Here is a 20,741-nt window from a genome sequence, read left to right on the forward strand (position 1 = left end):
AAATTCAGGCAAGAATTGATGCTGTAGCCTTGGGCTCCTTCCCCACCAAACAGCCAAGAGTGTCTGGCCCTCTCCCCTTTATATCCCCAGCACCCCACACAATGCCTAACACATAGCAAAAGCTCAATAAACGTTGGTGAATGGCTAACCAAGCATAAAGTGAAAAGCTATTTAATGAGAATGAGACCAAAAGATGTGGAAGGCACTGAATTTTAATGAGAAAGAATCAGGGGCACCTGGGTGGCTCAGTTGGTTAAGCATCTGACTCTTGATTTCAGCTCAGGTCATGATCTCACAGATAGTGAGTTTGAGCTCCACGCCAAACTCTGCGTGAATGGTACTGAGCCTGCTTGGGATTCTGTCTCTCTCTCCCTCCCTCTCTCTGCCCCTGCCCCACTCTTTCTCTCTCTCAAAATAAAACAAACTTAAAAAAAAAAATCCTAACGAGAAAGAATCAGGAAACCTGAACAAGGCTGTACTACAAATCAAGACACAGCCCTTCTGAGGCATTCATTTGCCAGAACTATCTGACCACTACACCTGTGGACTAATGAGAACCATCACAGATAGAAGCACATCCTTTCCAATCCTTTGTATGGTCTGAATGTCTCAATTCTGTGAAGCAGGCATGGCAAAGCAAAGGCCACATTTTATGACTACATTGAAGTTCCGAAAGACTAAGGGTCTTGTCTAGGTTACTACAGAAAATATCTACATGAAAGGTCCTTCAGGGATACGCAGGAAGACTGACCATAAAAACAAAAGAAGGTTAGAACCAAAAAGGAATCTCGCAGCTCAAAACTCCTTATCTACCTAAATCTGTAAAAAACTAAAGATACCTCCTACTTCTTACCAAGAATACCTTTTATTTTATTATAATTACTGTTCAGATAAACTTGTGTATGTCTACTCCGTAATAAAAGTATGTATTAGACTGCTACTATTATCATATACATCCATTCTTGTAGTAATAAATTTCCAGTTAGAGAGTAAATATCCAGAAGCATTGTTTGCTGAAATAATGCCAGTATGTATTAAATCTACAGCTTGCTAGGGATGACTAAGTAGCCTACATTAACCCCAGGCACCAAAAATAGCTGGTTTTCTTATTATTTAAAAGCATTAGAATTCATGAAATATTAATAGTATTTAGTCCTAGTATTATATTTGGGGATTCTCTGAAGTACATGGCATTCTCTGAACCCACACACTAGTGGAAACCCTCTGTTAGCCACTCCTATTAAACAGAGCAGGGGCTGATGACCCCCACCTGTATCTGCATATACAGTGACTTGACCTTCTCAAAGCTCTTTTCTATGTAGTGTCATGTAACTATTATGAAACTCTTATAAACCTTGTTAAAAGAGGTTTTTATTCACGTTGACACAGAGTCTGTGTTATTCTGAACACAGAGTCAAATGCCTAAGGTCATATAATTGGTAAATGGCAAAAGCAGGACTATGCACCAGGCCTTTCTGTCTCCAGGCCTATAGTTATCTACAAATCTATCATGGATAGATCCATAGATCCACCAGACTATAAGTGGCACGAGGCCAGAGAAAGACCATGTCTGACTGTTCCCCACTGGTGTCTAGCATAGCATCTGACACACCACTGATATAAAATAAGTACATTATTGGTGAGTGACTGAATTCATTTTCTTAAGAGTTGCTTCAGTCACCTGCATGGTAACATGGGATAGACAGCATTACCAAATATCTCAGCTTTTAAAATGCTATTGGCATTATCAGGAATAAACAAGGAAAATAGTATTTGTTTCAAAACCGTGTATGCTGATTCCCCAAAAAAATCAGAATTCTGAGCCAGGGCCCCATTTCAGCATAAAAGGTAGCAAATGGTATGTTTTCAACTGCCTGGAAAATTAAGTGTTGAAATGACAGGGCAAGGACAAGAGTGAAAATTCAGTCTTACATGGGAAAGGAAAAACTGGCTGCAAGGTCTCAGACCTAATAATAACCAACTGCAAGGATGACATGGTGTCCAGTTGTAGCTAACCTACCATGGCAAGAAATGGGCCTGCCAAAGGAGTGAGGACTCACCCAGAGGGACACGTGTCAGCCAAAAAGCATCCACTCTGTCAGAAATATATAGCTTTGAAGCAGGCCACGCCCAGAAATAAGGCACACACAGACCTAGAGCAGGTAGACCCATTCTGTAAAACCCTCTGTGCTTGGCCATACTAGAACAAGGGAGAAGTTTATTATGGCCCCAGCCCACAGGGCTCTCCTGCCCTCATTGCCAACAATTCCTGGAAAAGACACTCAGAAACAAGACAGTGAGTATTTAAGAGGTCCCCTAACTGGGAAGACGTTTCTTTCCTACAAAGGCCTCACCATCTCACTTACAGCTCCTTCTTCCCCCAATTCCTAAACCATATACCCAAACACATACCTTCCATTATCACTCTGGTTTTCTATTCACTACCATAGCACTATATTTCCAATTCTTTTAGAATTTGAGACATCTACTATGATCCCAAGATTATTTAAGGGCTCCCATAAAAGCTCTTCTCCACCACACATTCCTTAATACTTCATACTTAATTACAAAGAAAAATTATCCAAAATAATTAAGGAGTGAGGCATTCTGGATGAGTGAAAGCTAATTCATTAAGCACCAAAGTATCTCTGTAGTCTTGCTAAAATAAACGATGCCTCAGTAAACAGAATATCAAATATAACAGTTCCAAATTCTACCCAATTCAAGGTCCTGTCTGAATACAAACCCTCCGTGAAAGCACACCATCCCCTCTCGCCATGTCCGCCCACCACCAGAAATAACCTCCTTCATCCGTGAGCCTACATTTTGATTACACCTCCTTCACAGCACACAGGGTCGTCTGCTTGAGGTTAGAGATTTAAATGCACATTGTCGAACTTTTAAAAATATCTGAGAACAAAGACCTTCTTTTTTAACCCCCAAGGTGCCTAGTTCACAGTAGGCATAGAAACACTTCACAAATTGAGTACACGTAGTGATTCAAACGTTATAAGAGCATCACAATATAGTAGAGCCTTCATTAATACAGAATACAACAGAGTTCAGGGGTTCCTGGGCCCCATAGGGCAGATAAGTGTGATAATAAAGAGCATGTTATTACTGTTAAAATACTCATGGGCCTCTGTTTAGTATTTGTTAGCTTTAGAAGATGTTTTTCTAAAAGGGAAAAATAATCTGAATTCCCATTTTTTCTCTAAACGGCATTACTTTAAAAAAAATCTTAACTTGCAAATGGAAAGTTCGGGTTGGGTTGGCATTACTAAACCTCCATTGCCACATTTTCTAGGTCTCAAGATGTGCATTCAAGTGGCTCCCTGTAGTTCACCAAGGAGATGAGGCAGTAAGTGGAAGGATGTGGTGAGTGACAGGAATATAACCAAGATGCTATGCCATGTTTGGCACCCAGTGTGGCAGTCTGAAAGCCAGGCTTCTCAGTACCAGCTGTGCTAAAAGGAAAGAAGAAATGGAACACATGATAGAGCAAATAAAGTTTTAGGCTCAAGGTCCATAGCAACCACTTCTAGCAGGGTTGACATGATTTTCCCACAGCTTTGGTGTTTGGGTAGGACAAACCGGGTTGGAAGTATAGTTGAAATATTCTGAACAAACCCAAACCTCCTTACTAGCAATAGGGGGCTCCAAATGGTCAGCCAAGAATGGCTAACTCCAAATTTCCTCCCAGTAGCTATTCTTTTGCAGGATTCCTCTTCTTTTCCATGAAAAGGAACTGAATTTTCTTGGCCAAAATACAGAGAATGGGGTGGTAGAGCCGCTGCCATCATGATATTAAGCCTCTAATCATGTATAAAGCCCCTTGGGGATCATACTGCTCTTATCTTCAGCAGGTCATTGAGTAAATGTTTTAGTTCCATATCTTCAGAGATAGAAATGTATCACACAAGTTAATTTTATGGATAACTGAAGCACTAAAACATGCTAGTTTATGCTAGAAAGCTTTCTAAGTTGCATTACTTCCTTCTCGGCCTCCAGAACTAACCAAACCATAACTTGACCTATTCCTGTTGAGAACAACAATTACGATTAATGTATTCAGGGCCTACTGAGGCAAACAGAACTCTCTTCTACAATAAATGTGTTCCAAACTGCTAGACTTTGAATTATCTTATACAGTGTTTTCATCTCTGTCATCACTGGCTGTCTCTTCTTGCTGTGGTCAGTGTGTTTGCCTCTAATGGAGGGTCCCTTAATTCACTGCTTCTGCTACCAGACAGACCTGGAGAACTAAGCTATTAAGAGTCATAGGCTAAGGCTCACTCCTACCCGCCACACCTCTTTCACACCCTGGCTGTCAGCTTCCAGACCCCATGATCTTAAACACTACAGCTACATTTCCAAAACTTGCCTAATTATAAAGAATTACCAGGTACGTGTGTGGTGGTGGGGTGGGGGCATTTTAAAATGTACATTCTCAGTCTCCTCTCCTATAAATCCTAATCCAGTTGGTCTGGAATGGGACCCTGGAATCTGTATTTTTAACACACACCCTCAGATGATTTTCATGACCAAGTTTAGAAACACAATACAACATGCCATCGATGCTGCCCACTTCAATTGGGATTCCTTCCGAAGCATACAGGATCTGGGCCAAGGCCAACTCCTTCCAGAGAGACCTTGCAACCACTAAAGCTTCCAGGTCATTGCTCTTCCACTGCCCTCAGGCAAAACCCCCTGATCTTCTGAGGTGCCTGCAGGCTGGTCATTAACACCTCTTCTCTTGCTAGTACTTCATTCACTGCAGACTTCACAGCCTTCCTTCTCTCCACCCTAATATCCTGACATCCTTGTGATTGGTTTTCTGACTACGGGAATGACCCAAACAACTCTCCAGCCTCTTGGTTAATTGACCTCCTTGACTTCATTCATCTTCACTGGGTTAACTTCAGGAGCTTGTCATGTCCAGTAATTAACTGCTCCAGCTCTGAAATCTTCCACTCACATGTCCCCTACCTAACCACGTCTTCCTACTACTCCATCACTCCAATATATGCAGTCCTTGCCTTCATCGACAACTCTGCTCCTTTTCTCCCCCTCATCCAGCCTAAAAACCCTTATCTGGCATGTTAATGACTCCCTGGACAATACCCGCAGATCCTCTGTTCCACTGTCTTCCTGCCACCAAACCTCAACCCTGGCTGAATCCAACCATACGCTCCTAAATCCAGGAAGCTGAACACGACTGATACCCCAATCCATCCATAGTCTCGTCTCCTACCTCAACAGAGTCCTGCATCCTGTCAGGAAATCATGGACGTTGCCCCAAGTTCACCCTTCCTGACCTCAATTATATGTCAAATCTCTTTGTTTTCACTCTGACCTCTTCCCACTTAGTCTTAGCAAACATCCTCACCCTCTACTTCATAAAGTTGATGGAAGTCACCAAACGAGCACTTGATCATAAGCCATCCCATCAGAAAATTCAACTATGCCGAGATATTTCATTGTGAGGGCTGCCCAGCCCACCATGCCTGTACCAGGCCTACTGTTTGCTTGGCTGTTTGATGTAAGATATTCACTACTGAAGTAAACAGTAATGGTTAGTACCTTTCTAATGAAAGAGAAAAAACTAACTAGACACTCAAAATGACCAGCCTCTCAAAAGATCTCTCCACCCTAAGAATCTTTCTTAAGATGGAGAGATTAAAAAGAAGAAAACTGTCTTACCTCAAGCATTTTACAACTTTGAATCCAAACAATGTTTCCATACATCAGCAGAATGACTATAAATCACAAGCCAAATAGTTAATTCCCTGATCATTTTTATAAGTTCAAAACCTGAGTCAATGAAACAATACTGTTAGGTATTGTCTTTCACTCGTACCCAAACTCTAATTTGTTGATGGGGCTAAAGGTCTTTTCCTGAGGTTTCTTTTCCCTCCTTATAATATTAATAGCCACAGTCATTGTTCTTGTGTACTTATGCCACTCACAATGACCCTATGAGATAGGAACTACTGTTTTTTGGGGTGCCTGGGTGGCTCAGTCAGTTGAGCATCCGACTCTCAGTTTTGGCTCAGGTCATGAACTCACGGTTTGTGAGTCAAGCACCACGTCGGGCTCTGCGCTGGCAGTGCGGAGCCTGTTTGAGATTCTCTCTCCCTCTCTCTCTGCCCCTACTATGCTTGTGCACATGTGCTCTCTCTCTCAAAATAAATAAATAAACTTGAAAAAAATTTTTGAAAAAAAGAAGGAAAGATATAAATGAGACACCTGGGATTCTGGCGAAGTACTAAGCAGGAAATGCACATATACTAAGGGGGTACAACGCAGGTATGGGGGAAGAAGCTACCGTGGAACGGGGTGACCAGGAAAGGCCCCTCTGAGGAGGAACATTTTAGCTGAGAGCAAATGTCTGAGAGGGATTTTTCCATGAGGAGAGCAGGGGGAGGGGTGCCAGGCAGAGAGAAGGGCCTGTACAGAAGAGGAGGAGAACTGGCACATTTGTGGAACTGACAGTTCCAACCTGACAGAAGAATGGATGAGCAAGGGTCAGAGGCTGGAGACAGAGACAGAGGCCGAGCACCTCTGATTAAGAAGTGTGGGTTTGGGTCTAAGTGCTGTGGGAAGCCACTGCAGTGGGGTGATGCAATCTGGATTGCTTTTTAGCAGCATCACTCTGGCTGCAATGGGTATGTGGGTTAGAAGAAGGCAAGGCTGGAAGCTGGGAGACCAGGTATAGGCTGGGACAGTCATCCAGCTGAAAGGACGGCAGCTGGATTATGAGGATGGAGAAGGGAGGATCTGAGGTATTCTGGCATCTAGGACAACAGTCTGTGCTGATGAGTTGGATGTGGGATGAGGAATCAGGAAGAATCAAAGACAACTTTCATGTGTTTGGCCTGACCAACGAGAGGACAATTAAGGACACTGTGATAGGGAAGGCAGGGGCCAGGGAAAGCTGGCAGAGAGTGAAGGCAGGAGTCAGGAATGAGGAACATAAATCTGGAAGTCTGAGAGGGAGATTATTTTGGACATATGAAGATTGGGATTCCAGTGGGGCAGCAAGTAGAGATAGCAGGAAGGTGGTGGGTAAAAATGCAAGACTAGAACCAGAGAAAGGTCCAGGAGGGAGATGTAACTGAGGAAGGCATCAGCATTTAAAGGGTATTAAAGTCCTGGGAATAGATGAGATCATTTAGGGAGAAAATATGATGACAGAAGGGAGGCAGCCAAGTGACAAAAGAGAAGAAATAATAAGAAATCAGGTTGGTAATCTAAAATGGAACATGGTCATGTAGCCCATGCAAAAACACACAGAACTTCCCCCCCCCCCAACTATGTGCTCAATAAATGTCTATGGAATAAAAATAAATTCTTAAGACATTGCCTTTAGGCCTTTAAAAGAAAATTTTCATTTAGAATTTTCCCCCTAAGTTCTTGCATATTTGAGGCATAAGAAAAAAACGTTTTTGAAGGTCTCTGTTTGGATTGTGTTCAAAGGAATCCTTTTCCTTATGAGAAAAAATTATTTTTTTTCAAAAACTCATTAAAATTAAAAGTACCCTGGGGCACCTGGGTAGCTTGGTTGGTTAAGCGTCTGGCTCTCGGTCTCGGCTTGGGTCATGATCTTGAGGTTTGTTGAGTATGAGCCCCACATCGAGCTCTGCGCTGACAGTGCAGAGCCTGCTTGGGATTCTCTCCTGCCCCCTCTCTCTCTCAAAATAAATAAACTTTTAAAAAAGTACTCTAACTTGGGGGCACCTGGGTGGCTCAGTCGGTCAAGCGTCCGACTTTGGCCTAGGTCATGACCTTGCCGTTTCCAAGTTCATGCTCCATGTCGGGCTCTGTGCTGACAGCTCAGAGCCTGGAATCTGCCTCGGATTCTGTGTCTCCCTCTCTCTCTGCCCCTCCCCAGCTCATACTCTGTCTCTTTCTCTCAAAAAATAAATATTTTTTTAAAGTACTCTAACTTGAAATCCAAACCTTTAAAAAGCTTGCACCCACATTATATTCTTTCTGTAAAAATTCTACCCCACGATACAATTTGTCCCATCCCTATAAGGAAAATGCAATTATATGTTTTACTACAGATATCAATTCATCCTGAAAGATGAAACTGGTACTTTCAAAACAGTTCAAGAGTCACACAAGAGATGTAAAATGCTCAAGAGATCAAGGATTTATTTTAAAATGTTAAAAAAAAAAAAATTAAGTGTACCTGTGAGGCCATCCAAAACCTGATAAGCAAGGAGCTGAAAAGGATAGAGTTGCCAGGAAAATAAGTAAATATACCAGCTACTCCTCAAATGAAAACACATTAAAGCTGTAATTATATCTCTGGGTATCTGTTGACACAAAAAACTCACTATGCTCTTGAGGCTTATACTATCACTAAGAACTACCAAATTGAAATCACAGCTGTAAACATAACAGGGATACTTTATACTTTTCAAAGATTTCCAAAGTGACACAAGGGATAATGCATAAAAAAGCCAGTAACATCTGCCAAAAATGTTTCTTCCCTCAATTGTTTAAGTTAAATCAAGACTGTAATTCTTTCTAAGATTACAAGCCTCACTTGGAAAATTCTTCTTCTCAGATATGTAAAGGAGAGGACTTATCCTGACTTCTAAGGGATTGGTCCCCCAATTCATAATAGACCTATCTAAAAACTAGGAGGCTACAGGAAGGTTACAGGAATGGATGTATAATGAACATTCATTTACTCATTCATTGAACAAATATAAAGCACCTATAATGTGTCAGGTGCTGTTCTGAGCCCTGAGGATTCATCAGTGAAAAAAATCTCACACTCTTGGGTTAATGGAGGGAAAGAGACATAAACCAACATTTTAATATGCACTTACTAAGTGGTAGTAAATGCTATGAAGAAAAGCAAGGTGGGTCAAGGAGGACAGGAAAGTGGGGTGTATTTTACACGGAGGGGTCAGGGAAAGCCTGATAAGGTTACATCTGAGCAGAGACCTGAGGCAAGAACCATGATATCCAGAGAACAGAGTTCTAGGCAGAGGGAACAGCAAATGCAAAGGCACTGAGGCTAGTATATGCTTGAAGTTTTTAAGTTGTTTGGCAAAACTGGAAGTGAAGACAGGGAGGTAGTCTACTCAGCCACAGCAAGGACTTCAGGTTTTACTTTAAGATGGAAAGTGTTTTGGCATGCTCTAAGCAGAGGCTCCAATTTACTTTTTAAAACTATCACAAAGGGAAGACAGGTTCTTACCCATACAAAAGTATTATGGGTAATGAATAGATTAAATATACCTATAGAGGAGACAATACCTCCAGCTGCAGAGTAAAGTTGCAAATCAGATTAAGCAAAGAATTATATATAATCACACCACTGAATCCCTATGTCAACCATCCTCTCATGCCTTCATGTAGGAGGCATACATACATAATCTACGTGTAAGACTGTACATAATCTGTAAACAGGAAAAAAGCGTGAGTGTGGGGAAAGGGGCAGAAGGAGGGAGAAAGAGAGAATCTCAAGCAGGCTCTGAGGAGCCCGACATGGGGCTCGATCCCACCACCCTGGGGATCATGACCCTAAGCCGAAATCAAGAGTCGGAAGCTCAACCGAGCCACCCAGGTGCCCCTACTTTTGTAATTTTTAATGTTATCTTAAAACACGCGCGCGCGAACACACGAACACACACACACACACACACACACACACACACACACACACACACACTCCTATGGTGAGACTACCCTAGTCTCACCTACCCTGAAAGCTTACTTAAATATGGAAACAAAACAAAACATGGGGAACATTTTCTCCAAAAGTTACCCCACTCCCCGTGCAATGTTTACCTGTTGCCGAAGCACTGTGCAAATCAAACGCTGTTCAATGTATCAAGGTCACAAAACCAACTTGGTTAATATGTTTATCATTACATGTGAGCTCGGTCCTCTACAGCAACTTTGATACCATCTTTCCAAGGCAGCAAGAGAAGGGCCCTTTCATTAATTTCCTAGGAGTCTTTGATACTACTGTGCTGCTTCTGGATTTTTCCACTGTATGTCTCTTAGAAACAAATTAAGCCCGAATAAGTTGTTCCAGCTAATGAAGTGCGCTTTTGGCTCTTTCCCCGTGGTTGAGAACTATCCGGCAAAATACCAATTGTTTTAGGACGCATTTTCTCTTCGTTTTGAAATACTGCAATGCTAAGTTTACTACAAATAAAGCACATCAACATCACAACGTACAAGAGCATGTATAAATGGAAACTACTGTAATCCTTTTTAAAACTGAAGCTGTGTGGAGTCTCATGAATAATACTACGTGTTCACATGACACAGATGAAAACAGAAAGGAGTGTGCCCCCCCCTCCTCCATCTAACCTCCCCTCCCCATCACATAACAGTTTCTCACAGGGCGCGAGCCCAAGGCAATCACTGCTCAGAAATGCCAACCGCGCAACTCAAAGTGACTCAAGCTCTCAAACACTTCCCACCCAAGCTCCACATCCCACCCACTCCTCAGGCACTTCCGACAGGCTTCTCTGAATGGAAATCCCAAACTGGGATTACCAAGCCCCAAACTCCGCTCACACGCCGCTCTGGGCATCCGGGGAGCCGGGGCCCAAACGAGGGTCCCGGGGTTCAGGGCTCTACTGTACCCCAAGCGGCGGGAGTCCCGGCTCGGCTGCCTCCTTGGCGGAGCGGAGGCTCTTTACACCAGGGGCAGGGGCCGCGCGAGTCGGAGCGACCGGCTTGGGGCCGCCCGGCATCTCCGCCCCGCGCAGGTCAGGCCGCCCCTCGAGTGCCCATGCCGGCTCCCGGGCGCCCACGCGGTCCCGCACCCGCGCGCTCGGACACGCACCCTCGCCGGGACAGGCGGGCGTCTGCGGGCTCCCCCCTCCCCTCCGCACCCCCTGTTGCTCGCGTCGCGGCTGCGGCCCGCGGGGGCTACAACCGAGCCCCAGGACGCCCGGGCTGGGTGGGGGGTGCTGACAGATGGGGCGAAGGCGGGGCTTCGGGGGGAAGGGGCGGAGCCTGCGCGCATGGGGGTGCTGGCTGCTGACAGAAAGACCCGGGGCAGCGGGCGGGAGGGGCTGGCGGCCGCCGCGGGCAGGGCCGGGGGTCAGGCGTGGCGGGAGAGAGCTCGCGCAGACGCGGGGGAGCTGACAGGCAGAGAGACACACAGACACGGAGACTGACAGTCGCGGGGGCACACGGGGCCGGCGGGCCGCGGCGGGAGCTCACCTGGCAGCGGCGGCGGTGGCGGCGGCGCCCGCGGCCGGGCCGCTCTCCCCGCGCTCCGGACCTCCCTCCCGGCGGGCGGGCGGGCGGCCGGCGCAGGCCCCGCGGAGGCGGCGGCGACGCCGGAGCCTCGGACTGCTGGGCGGCGGGGACGCAGCTGCACCAACCGACTCCGGGCCGCTCGGCTCGGCTCGGCCGCGCTCGGAGGTGCTCGGCTCGGCTCGGCCCCGCTCGGCTCGGCTGGGGGCGGGGCCCGAGGCCCCCCGCCCAGGTCGCCTCTTGCGCCCGGGGGGCGGGGCTTTAGTGCGGGCGCGAGCCCCCTGACGTCGCGGGGAGCGGACCTTGCCCCGGACGCATGCGCAGGCGTCGTCCCGCTTTTCCCCGCGTGGAGACTGAAAGGGGCGGAGAAGGAGGGCACAGGGGAGCGGATGCTGCGACCCTAGAGGTTCCCGGCTTTTGTACTCTATATCCTGGTCTTTCTAGAGGACCACCTAAGGAAGGTCACACTAGGCTACCCTTTCGAAAGGATGTAGGGCAGGGATCCTGGTGTTTTCCAGCAAGCATCGCCTGGGAGTTGCTTTTTCTTTCATCCCATCAATGCTCCACTGCAATTTTTAACCTCTTCTATTTCTAAACGACAACTTCTGATGGCTTTTTAACATTAAATCTTCAGGTACTTGAGAACTTGCAAGCATCAGTCCCCTCAGGTACAATAATGTTGTCCTTTGTTTACAGCTTCTACTGTGGAACCTGTAACACCTAGGATGGGGTTGGACCCTTTTCTGATTTTTTATCACACAGCCCAGGTACCTGTTTTGTTATGGAGCCCAAGGCTGTGGCAGATATGCTCAGAAAGTGATCCCCACCTTTAGAATCTGGCAAGAGCTCTGCAGTCTGACCACACCTAGGTTGGAATCCCGGCCCTGCATTATATTGGCAGATTAATGATTGGCTGAGTGACTTTGGACATGGCATTTCATCTTTAATCCATGAAAGAGCATTGAAAATATTAGTAATTAAGCCAGTAGAAATAATGGGAAGATTTAAATGACAGCACACATGGGGCTTTCCGCACAGTGCCTGGTGTTCAATAAATAAAGCTGACTTTAACTTCAGGTTGTGTTTTAACCTTCAGATTCTGAAAAACAGCATATCTATACATAAATATTGAGCAGTATGTCAAGCTTGACGTATTCAAAGCCAGACTCTGGAACTTGCCCCTCAATTTGCTCCTTTCAGTCTCCCCCACCACAGTAAAGGTGAATTCCATCCTTCTGCTGGCTGTGGCCAAACCTTGAAGTCATCCTTGACTCCTCTTTTCCTGTCATCACATCCCACCTGTAATCCAGGAGCAAATGCCTTTGAAATACCCCTATTTGAGCCCTCCTTTTACCTAAAATATTGCAATAACCTCCTATCTGCTCTCCTCAATTCCACTCTGCTCTCAGCTTCTTCTCAAGCAGCCAGAGAGATTCTATTAAAAACTAAGTCAAAACATATTTCTCCACTTCTCTAAAGCCTCCAATGTCTTTCCATCCCACTCAGGGCAAAGATCAAAATCTTTTCACCAAGGACCTCCAAGAACCTAAGTGTGAGCCCCCCTCTGCCCCACCTAACACGCCTCCCCTTCTAACTGCATCTCCTTGCACTCTGCCCCCTCACTCCATTCCAGCCACACTCGCCTCCTTCCTGCTTCTGGAACATGAAGCCTCACTCCTACCTCAAGACCTTTGCACATAGTGTTTCTTACCTCCCAGATACCAGAAAGGCATGTACTCTTACTACAAATTTCAAAATTTTCAAAAGTCATCTCCTCAGAAAGTTATCTACACCACTCTACTAAAATATCAAGTCCCACCCCCCTCATCATTCTCTTCTCCCCTAACCCTGCTTTACTTTTCCCTATAGCCCTTATGACCTGAATATCATCTGTAATGTTCTGAGGGCAAGGACTCGTGTTGCTCATCTGCAGTATCTGGAACATGGCCTGGGATGGTTGGGTAGCCACTATATATTTCTTGAATAAGAGTAGATACGGGATATGTTGCTCTAATTTAACTTCATTTACTCAACAAACTTTTCTGAGCATCTAGTCCAGTCCAGGCACTGTGGAATGTGGAGGCAAACAAGGCATTCTCCCAACCACTGAGGAACTCAGAATTTCAAATGAGACAGACGTATAAAGAAGTATTTCTGGAGGAAAATATATGTGCCACCTGCTTTGGGAAGCAGAGAGAAGGACGTAATTAATACAGTATAGGAGAGTGTAGAAAGTCTCCCCACAGGAGGTGACATTGGAGCTGGGTCTAAAGACTTGATGAGGAGAGGACTCCAGGCAGAGGAAACAGCATGCACTCAATACCAGTGTTGGGAAGTGGGTCGAAAATAGTATTTACCCAAGGAGACAAGTTATTTTCCTTTAAAAAAAAAATAACTTAAGCAGATTCCAGGTGATCCCTATAATAATGTCACCTGAACTCACTCACATTCTGATGAGCTTTCTCAAGCAGAAAAGAAACTGCCAGAAGTATAATGGATGAAGTAGAATTGCCACCTGACCTCTACTTTACTGGAATGGGCTACACCTACAACCTTTTTGTGTCGGGGTCCAGAGGCAAAGAATATGTATCAGTTAGGAGTTTGCTAGCTGCAAGTACCCGTAACCCCTCAGCCAGTTTAAAACATAAAATAAAGGGGAATATACCTTATGGCTTTTTAGTGGTCAAAGGGATGGGTTCCTCAGGCCAACAAGAACCCAGATGGACTGCTGGATGGATTGGAAACAGAGCAGGTTTTGCCAGTAAGATTCCCCCCACAAACTTGTTTTTCTGTGCTTCCAGGTAACACAATGGGAAATATGTCTACCAGGTACACATAGACTAGAAATTCCTAGTCATTCCAATGCCAAAATCTCAGAGAAGAGCTCTGACTCAACTTGAGTCAGGTGTCCCCCTCCCCCAGAACAATACAGGTCATGTAGTTCACCAGGAACCTGCCTCTGAATCAAGGAATGGAAAGAGGCTGTAAGTGACCCAACTTCAGTCAGGTGCCCCCATTCCCAAGGACAATTATGGCCAGTTTACAGTTCATGGAAGTTCATCAGGAATCCACCTCTGTGGATCAAGGCCATGAAAAAGGGAGTTGTTTTGAGTTGAGATATCTTAATAGAAGTGCCTCGCAGAACCATTGATTCCACTTAAAGGAAAAACACCTGGAAGATATTTGATAGTCACACAGAAAATGAGTATTGAGTTCCTGATTTCTGCAGAGTAGGGAGGCCTCTTTTTATGTAGCAATCAAAACAGGAAGTTATTCTTTTCCCAACAAAAAGTGGGCAAAAACTGGGGTGGTCTCTGTAAGCCCTCTCTTGTGGGTATTCTGATGGCCTCTTGTGGTAGTTGACATTAATGCTAGTCACCAAACATTTCTGGTTTGTTTCCCAGGCACATGATGGGGTTGTACTTCCTTACGGCTTGGAGTCAGGAGTGTCCATGCCACTTGCTTTGGTCAATAATGTGTAAGCGGATATACTCCTGGGTCCAAACTTTAAGAGCTGGTAGGCAATTTTGTATACTCTCTTTCCCTCAGAAACAACAATAGACAGTGCTTGAGATGGTGATAGCTCCATCAGTCTGGGTCCTGAAGGGAGAAATCATTAAATAATGCCCCCCAGTGCACTCACAGTGCACATGTAGTGTGAGCAAGAAAGATACCTGCTGTTATAAAATGATTGGGGCTTGTTCATCACCACAGCAAAACCTAACCTTTCCTGACAGATGCACCTTCTAACATCCAGTGTATCCCACTCCCCATTGCACAACATTGAGGCTATTCGGCTGGGATAGGCCCCATTTTCCACATGTGAGTATGGACTCCGGCTGTACTAAGTCAATTGGAGTAATCCCTTCTACTTTGTATTGATTGCTTCAAGAATAGACCTATTACCCAGGACTACAACTATCAGTATCTAATATTTGCCCCTTCACAATAACTGAATAAAGTCATCATTGCTTTCCTGGATGTCAGTGAGGAACCATGTGTGGCTGGTAACTATTTTGTGACCATAAAGAGAGCCAGCCTAAAGATGAAGCCAACACATGGAACGGGGAAAAGCAGAAAGAACAAAAAAGAAACAGTTGGGAGTGCTGATCAAGGCTTGCCTGAACCAATAAAGTCGTGTAAGTCAATAAATTCCCTGTATTGTTGACTGTAATTTGAGTTGGGTTTTCTATTATCTGAAACCAAAAGCATTCCAACTATGGCTATTCTACCATATCCACTGCATAGCTCTGAAGAGTAGCCAGTGCTATAGAATCTCAAGGGGCAAAATGTCTGAATTTTGAACAATCACAGGAAGAGAAGCTGAAAATTCCGTGATTTATATGCCAGCTCCTTTTCTAGAATAAGGTATCACAACACAGGCAGAGCACAGAAAAGGAACAGTAACCAGCTGAGAACCAAGGATTCGAAGAAGAACCCTACAGTACTAGGATAGTGACAGAGCCCCTAGCTTGATCAGAAGTACGTAGTTCATTTCATAGAGAAGGTTCTATCATTCTCCATGAAACTTTCTGTTGCATTTATGAAGTCTGGAGTGAAAGGATCCAGGAGGAAGTTTAATGCAGTATGGAAGTAAGATTAAATTTGAAACTCCTGGGTTTGAATCCTGTCTCCCCCACTTACTTGCTGTGTGAACTTGAGTAACTTAGCGCCCTAATGTAGTTAAGAGAATTGAATGAGATACTCCACGTGTTACTATTAACATGGTGTATGATGCATTATAAAGATTCAAAGGTTAAAAAGGATGTCCCATCAGCTTTTTTTTTTTTATTTTTTTTTTATTTTTTAATATATGAAATTTACTGTCAAATTGGTTTCCATACAACACCCAGTGCTCATCCCAAAAGGTGCCCTCCTCAATACCCATCACCCACCCTGCCCTCCCTCCCACCCTGCCCTCCCTCCCACCCCCCATCAACCCTCAGTTTGTTCTCAGTTTTTAACGGTCTCTAATGCTTTGGCTCTCTCCCACTCTAACCTCTTTTTTTTTTTTTTTTTTCCTTCCCCTCCCCCATGGGTTTCTGTTATGTTTCTCAGGATCCACATAAGAGTGAAACCATATGGTATCTGTCTTTCTCTGTATGGCTTATTTCACTTAGCATCACACTCTCCAGTTCCATCCATGTTGCTACAAAAGGCCATATTTCATTTTTTCTCATTGCCACGTAGTATTCCATTGTGTATATAAACCACAATTTCTTTATCCATTCATCAGTTGATGGACATTTAGGCTCTTTCCATAATTTGGCTATTGTTGAGAGTGCCGCTATAAACATTGGGGTACAGGTGCCCCTATGCATCAGTACTCCTGTATCCCTTGGATAAATTCCTAGCAGTGCTATTGCTGGGTCATAGGGTAGGTCTATTTTTAATTTTCTGAGGAACCTCCACACTGCTTTCCAGAGCGGCTGCACCAATTTGCATTCCCACCAACAGTGCAAGAGGGTTCCTGTTTCTCCACATCCTCTCCAGCATCTATAGTCTCCTGATTTCTTCATTTTGGCCACTCTGACTGGCGTGAGGTGGTATCTGAGTGTGGTTTTGATTTGTATTTCCCTGATAAGGAGCGACGTTGAACATCTTTTCATGTGCCTGTTGGCCATCCGGATGTCTTCTTTAGAGAAGTGTCTATTCATGTTTTCTGCCCATTTCTTCACTGGGTTATTTGTTTTTCGGGTGTGGAGTTTGATGAGCTCTTTATAGATTTTGGATACTAGCCCTTTGTCCGATGTGTCATTTGCAAATATCTTTTCCCATTCCGTTGGTTGCCTTTTAGTTTTGTTGGTTGTTTCCTTTGCTGTGCAGAAGCTTTTTATCTTCATAAGGTCCCAGTAATTCACTTTTGCTTTTAATTCCCTTGCCTTTGGGGATGTGCCGAGTAAGAGATTGCTACGGCTGAGGTCAGAGAGGTCTTTTCCTGCTTTCTCCTCTAAGGTTTTGATGGTTTCCTGTCTCACATTCAGGTCCTTTATCCATTTTGAGTTTATTTTTGTGAATGGTGTGAGAAAGTAGTCTAGTTTCAACCTTCTGCATGTTGCTGTCCAGTTCTCCCAGCACCATTTGTTAAAGAGACTGTCTTTTTTCCATTGGATGTTCTTTCCTGCTTTGTCAAAGATGAGTTGGCCATACGTTTGTGGGTCTAGTTCTGGGGTTTCTATTCTATTCCATTGGTCTATGTGTCTGTTTTTATGCCAATACCATGCTGTCTTGATGATGACAGCTTTGTAGTAGAGGCTAAAGTCTGGGATTGTGATGCCTCCTGCTTTGGTCTTCTTCTTCAAAATTACTTTGGCTATTCGGGGCCTTTTGTGGTTCCATATGAATTTTAGGATTGCTTGTTCTAGTTTCGAGAAGAATGCTGGTGCAATTTTGACTGGGATTGCATTGAATGTGTAGATAGCTTTGGGTAGTATTGACATTTTGACAATATTTATTCTTCCAATCCATGAGCAGGGAATGTCTTTCCATTTCTTTATATCTTCTTCAATTACCTGCATAAGCTTTCTATAGTTTTCAGCATACAGATCTTTTACATCTTTGGTTAGATTTATTCCTAGGTATTTTATGCTACTTGGTGCAATTGTGAATGGGATCAGTTTCTTCATTTGTCTTTCTGTTGCTTCATTGTTAGTGTATAAGAATGCAACTGATTTCTGCACATTGATTTTGTATCCTGCAACTTTGCTGAATTCATGTATCAGTTCTAGCAGACTTTTGGTGGAGTCTATCGGATTTTCCATGTATAATATCATGTCATCTGCAAAAAGCGAAAGCTTGACTTCATCTTTGCCAATTTTGATGCCTCTGATTTCCTTTTGTTGTCTGATTGCTGATGCTAGAACTTCCAGCACTATATTAAACAGCAGCGGTGACAGTGGGCATCCCTGTCGTGTTCCTGATCTCAGGGAAAAAGCTCTCAGTTTTTCCCCGTTGAGGATGATGTTAGCTGTGGGCTTTTCATAAATGGCCTTTATGATCTTTAAGTATGTTCCTTCTATCCCGACTTTCTCAAGGGTTTTTATTAAGAAAGGGTGCTGGATTTTGTCAAAGGCCTTTTCTGCATCGATTGACAGGATCATATGGTTCTTCTCTTTTTTTTTTTGTTAATGTGATGTATCACGTTGATCGATTTGCGAATGTTGAACCAGCCCTGCATCCCAGGAATGAATCCCACTTGATCATGGTGAATAATTCTTTTTATATGCTGTTGAATTCGATTAGCTAGTATCTTATTAAGAATTTTTGCATCCATATTCATCAGGGATATTGGCCTGTAGTTCTCTTTTTTTACTGGGTCTCTGTCTGGTTTAGGAATCAAAGTAATACTGGCTTCATAGAATGAGTCTGGAAGTTTTCCTTCCCTTTCTATTTCTTGGAATAGCTTGAGAAGGATAGGTATTATCTCTGCTTTAAATGTCTGGTAGAACTCCCCTGGGAAGCCATCTGGTCCTGGACTCTTATTTGTTGGGAGATTTTTGATAACCGATTCAATTTCTTCGCTGGTTATGGGTCTGTTCAAGCTTTCTATTTCCTCCTGATTGAGTTTTGGAAGAGTGTGGGTGTTTAGAAATTTGTCCATTTCTTCCAGGTTGTCCAATTTGCTGGCATATAATTTTTCATAGTATTCCCTGATAATTGTTTGTATCTCTGAGGGATTGGTTGTAATCATTCCATTTTCATTCATGATTTTATCTATTTGGGTCATCTCCCTTTTCTTTTTGAGAAGCCTGGCTAGAGGTTTGTCAATTTTGTTTATTTTTTCAAAAAACCAACTCTTGGTTTCGTTGATCTGCTCTACAGTTTTTTTAGATTCTATATTGTTTATTTCTGCTCTGATCTTTATTATTTCTCTTCTTCTGCTGGGTTTAGGCTGCCTTTGCTGTTCTGCTTCTATTTCCTTTAGGTGTGCTGTTAGATTTTGTATTTGGGATTTTTCTTGTTTCTTGAGATAGGCCTGGATTGCAATGTATTTTCCTCTCAGGACTGCCTTCGCTGCATCCCAAAGCGTTTGGATTGTTGTATTTTCATTTTTGTTTGTTTCCATATATGTTTTAATTTCTTCTCTAATTGCCTGGTTGACCCACTCATTCGTTAGTAGGGTGTTCTTTAACCTCCATGCTTTTGGAGGTTTTCCAGACTTTTTCCTGTGGTTGATTTCAAGCTTCATAGCATTGTGGTCTGAAAGTATGCATGGTATAATTTCAATTCTTGTAAACTTATGAAGGGCTGTTTTGTGACCCAGTATATGATCTATCTTGGAGAATGTTCCATGTGCACTCGAGAAGAAAGTATATTCTGTTGCTTTGGGATGCAGAGTTCTAAATATATCTGTCAAGTCCATCTGATCCAATGTATCATTCAGGGCCCTTGTTTCTTTATTGACTGTGTGTCTAGATGATCTATCCATTTCTGTAAGTGGGGTGTTAAAGTCCCCTGCAATGACCACATTCTTATCAATAAGGTTGCTTATGTTTATGAGTAATTGTTTTATATATCTGGGGGCTCGGGTATTTGGCGCATAGACATTTATAATAGTTAGCTCTTCCTGGTGGATAGACCCTGTGATTATTATATAATGCCCTTCTTCATCTCTTGTTACAGCCTTTAATTTAAAGTCTAGTTTGTCTGATATAAGTATGGCTACTCCAGCTTTCTTTTGGCTTCCAGGAGCATGATAAATAGTTCTCCATCCCCTCACTCTCAATCTAAAGGTGTCCTCAGATCTAAAATGAGTCTCTTGTAGACAGCAAATAGATGGGTCTTGTTTTTTTATCCATTCTGATACCCTATGTCTTTTAGTTGGCGCATTTAATCCATTTACATTCAGTGTTATTATAGAAAGATATGGGTTTAGAGTCATTGTGATGTCTGTATGTTTTATGCTTGTAGTGATGTCTCTGGTACTTTGTCTCACAGGATCCCCCTTAGGATCTCTTGTAGGGCTGGTTTCGTGGTGACAAATTCCTTCAGTTTTTGTTTTTTTGGGAAGACCTTTATCTCTCCTTCTATTCTAAATGACAGACTTGCTGGATAAAGGATTCTCGGCTGCATATTTTTTCTGTTTAGCACACTGTAGATATCGTGCCAAGCCTTTCTGGCCTGCCAAGTTTCAAAGGAGAGATCAGTCACGAGTCTTATAGGTCTCCCTTTATATGTGAGGGCACGTTTATCCCTTGCTGCTTTCAGAATTTTCTCTTTATCCTTGTATTTTGCCAGTTTCACTATGATATGTCGTGCAGAAGATCGATTCAAGTTACGTCTGAAGGGAGTTCTCTGTGCCTCTTGGATTTCAATGCCTTTTTCCTTCCCCAGTTCAGGGAAGTTCTCAGCTATAATTTGTTCAAGTACCCCTTCAGCACCCTTCCCTCTCTCTTCCTCCTCTGGGATACCAATTATGCGTATATTATTTTTTTTTAGTGTATCACTTAGTTCTCTAATTTTCCCCTCATACTCCTGGATTTTTTTATCTCTCTTTC

At 43.6% G+C, this 20,741-nt stretch overlaps 1 protein-coding gene across 7 annotated transcripts in view; it reads right to left on the bottom strand.

The window, feature by feature from the left end:
• Nucleotides 1–20,741, bottom strand: part of ZHX3 (zinc fingers and homeoboxes 3) — a 127,054-nt gene that overhangs the window by 89,397 nt on the left and 16,916 nt on the right. For 4 of the 7 annotated variants that reach the window (XM_060617786.3, XM_060617778.3, XM_060617726.3 and 1 more), the window contains exon 1: nt 11,209–11,478. The exons of 2 other annotated variants lie outside the window; for them this stretch is intronic. The gene's annotated coding sequence lies outside the window, so the exon portion shown is untranslated. Of the gene's footprint in view, nt 1–10,825; nt 10,930–11,208; nt 11,479–20,741 lie in introns of those variants that run through there. One more of the 7 variants, XM_060617748.3, reaches the window with a different exon arrangement.

The sequence above is a fragment of the Panthera onca genome, chromosome A3 (assembly GCF_046562875.1).
Source record: "Panthera onca isolate mPanOnc1 chromosome A3, mPanOnc1 haplotype 2, whole genome shotgun sequence".
Taxonomy (NCBI): Eukaryota; Metazoa; Chordata; class Mammalia; order Carnivora; family Felidae; genus Panthera; species Panthera onca.